The sequence below is a fragment of the Papilio polytes genome, unplaced genomic scaffold (genome assembly GCF_000836215.1).
Source record: "Papilio polytes unplaced genomic scaffold, Ppol_1.0 DF821734.1, whole genome shotgun sequence".
Taxonomy (NCBI): domain Eukaryota; kingdom Metazoa; phylum Arthropoda; class Insecta; order Lepidoptera; family Papilionidae; genus Papilio; species Papilio polytes.
The window spans coordinates 35,341-38,392 of record NW_013527470.1 but is presented as its reverse complement, the minus strand read 5'-3'; the positions used below and the strand labels follow the sequence as shown (position 1 = coordinate 38,392).

The window sequence follows — 3,052 nt, the reverse complement described above, 5'->3', positions numbered from 1 at the left end:
CTAGTTGTGAACGAGCTGCAGCGGCCGCGCTGACCGTTACTCCAAGGCTAACTGGGCGCCTCCCTCCGCCGCACGCCCTCGCGCGCTGCCCCTCCGCTCACTTGGCGGTAATTTTATAATATTATTACAAATGTATAAAATAAAGATCTAGAGAAGTACAGGAGGCACTTGACGCTAGAGGCGGTATAGGTACACTAACTAATCATTCAACTGGAGTAGGTCGTATTGACGTTGTTAAATGGTGGAACGGTTGGAAACCTAGTATATGGCTTTATTCGTAACATTGGTCACTGTAACTGAGCATGTTTTAACTCATTTAATTTTTATCGCAGTCCTTATATCCGACCTCCACCATCCCCTAACAATTGACTGCCCTTGATTTCGCCAATTTCTGTGTCATTAAAAATAATTTAAATTTAAATTTAGTTTAAATGTAATTTCTTTCCCAAAGTTTCTCATTAAATTATTTTCATAAAACTGAATTACAAAGAAAAGTGGATTTGACAGTGATGGTGATGACACATAGGAACAGGAGATAACCTTTATGTGCGTGTCCAATTCTGTCCATGAGATGATATTGATATTGCGTGGGATAGGCAAAGGTCGATTCGCTTTTTAGGCAAATTTAGATGGCCGTTCATATAATAAAAGCCGACGGAAAGTAATCATATAAATATACATATTATAGATGCGAAAGTTATGATGGATTGATGGATGGATGTTTGTTAACGTTTGTAGCCTAAACGGCTGAACGGATCTCAATGAAGTTTGGCACAGGTTTACAGCATAGTCTGGAAAAACACATAGGCTACTTTTTATCCCGGGAATAGGAACAAGGTCTGGAGTACACATGAGATAAGGGTCATCCCCGAGAAATGTCCGGTTCCCGAGAGATACGTAGATTTTTGTTATTTATATAGTTCCTATGTTTTCTAATACCATGTGGACGAAGTCGCGAGCAACAGCTAGGAAACAATATAAACACAATTTCAGTAGTTGCAAACTTCTTTATTAAACCAAATTATAAAAGTAATACATGTTCTACACCGCGGGTCACCGCCGCGCCCTCCAGACCAACATGATTCGTCACAAGATTCCTCAGCGCCGTTTTACGAAACACTTTATCAGTATTATTAGTTATATTGCCTGTTAAGCTTAAAAATATGCCGATAAATTCATATAACAAGCTATTGTACATTTTCCATTATCTCATCAGAAATATTTTGCAGTCGCTGAGGCTGCTGCCGCTGCCCCTGCCCCTGCCCCTGCCTCTGCCGCCTCTGGTCGCTGGCGACGGTGGAATAAGCCGGGTTCGGGAGTGGCGGCAGTGCGGCGGCTCCGCGACGACGGATGCTCTCGAAATAGCTCTTCTATCGTATATTATCATTAAGGTGTCGTCGACTTCATCATGGCCATGGCTATGAAACCCGTTTGGCCGTGGAGCAGCCGGCACGGGCAGCGGAATGCGCTCGCCTCGCCGCGACATCTGCTCCCTGCCCCCCGGCCCCGCCGCCCCGCCGCCCCTGCCCGCGCTAACTGTCACAATCTTACAATACTCGCTACACGTATGTATGTATACAAGACATCCAATTTAATAAACCTCGAAAATAGTTACCAAGGTTAATTAAAAACACCAACTACTCCTATGTGTCTGTCACACGCAACTTGTTATAGATACTATCCGTGTTGCTTAAAAATATTGAAAAAAAAATTAAAATGAATGAAAATCGTATTGTTGCACAAATATAGTTAACATGTTTTTTATTTTTGTCTTAAAGGAGAGTTTTTTACTTATATAATTTTCAATTAATAAAATGTACTGACTAACATACGAGTATATTATTATTATAATTTAACGGGTATAAGAGTATTAATGTCTATTTAACACTGTTTAATTCTTAGTTTATGAGATTCTTCTTTCCTCCACTTCACTCCTTCTACATGGCCATGACAGGTTTTTTGATTTTTTAAGTGACCTGGTTTTAATGCTCTTGAGTTTAGGTACTTGTAGTTATTGTAAGTAAGTGTATATGACACTTACAATAACTAAATTGAAAAACATTGCGTGTACGATGAGAGGCCAAGTCACACAAGGAAATTTACTCGTAAAAATCATTTGACATCTCAATCGAGCCAAGTCTGAAGAGTCATGGTGCCACATAGGTGGAGGACTATGTTTCGAGACCCTCTCACAAACTAAGTACGTTCGAAGCGACCTAAGAGCTCGGCGGCTTCCCCATCCGGTAATAACAAGGTAACGGCCCGTGCCTAGCCCTCGAGCTTAGTTACCTATAAACGAGATTTAGGCTAAGCGCCATCTGCGCTCGGCCACTTCAAGCCCGGTGAATCTGTAAATGCCTTTTCAAGGCAAACAGTGGCAATTCAGTAACAAAAAAAGTCACTTTAAAGTCGGCTAAGCGTCCAGGCTAGAGCGGTAACGTTTGGCCGGAATTCGGTAATAAAATGATGTAATTACCACGCTTCCAGTGAGGCCATCAATCAGTTAATAAGTTCCACACGAAATAGAGAAATGATTTGCTTGTCTTGCAATGAAATCAGTGATTGCGAGGATGTCGTGCGACCGACGACGGGCGCAAGTGTTCCGCCAGATGGTGTGCGGCGTTACCGCGCGTAGTGCGCTGCCGATTGAGGGGGGCGCGAGCGGCTGACCAACGGCTCGGAGCTGCGTCCGCGGACCCAGCGCGCCCCCGCGCGGCTCCACACACGCTGGCTCGCACACGCATCGTTCTGTTTTAACAAAAGTCGTTAACCTATTATAGCAACATATGTTGTCAAATAAAGATATTACAATTGATGTCACGGGCCGATGTTGGATCCCATTTTAAGTTGCTCAGGCTTTACAAGCACTGTATATTGTATATCTAACACGTTTATTCGGAAAATTGTAAATTTTAAACATTTAGTAACCACTCTATTCCGGTCATTTTTTTTACTATCGCTAACGTTAAGTTAGTAACTAAAAGAGCATATTAAATCCTGCCTAACAAGACCGCACACTTCAATTGTTTAATGTATTACATAGTTGTATATA

The 3,052-nt window shown here is 42.2% G+C and overlaps 1 long non-coding RNA gene across 1 annotated transcript in view; it reads right to left on the bottom strand.

Annotated features, from left to right (window-relative positions):
* Window positions 1-987: 987 nt before the first annotated feature.
* LOC106108191 overlaps window positions 988-3,052 on the bottom strand; it is a 9,718-nt gene continuing 7,653 nt past the window's right edge. The window contains exon 2 of the long non-coding RNA XR_001225907.1: window positions 988-2,748. This is a non-coding gene — a long non-coding RNA (uncharacterized LOC106108191). The remainder of the gene's footprint in view (window positions 2,749-3,052) is intronic.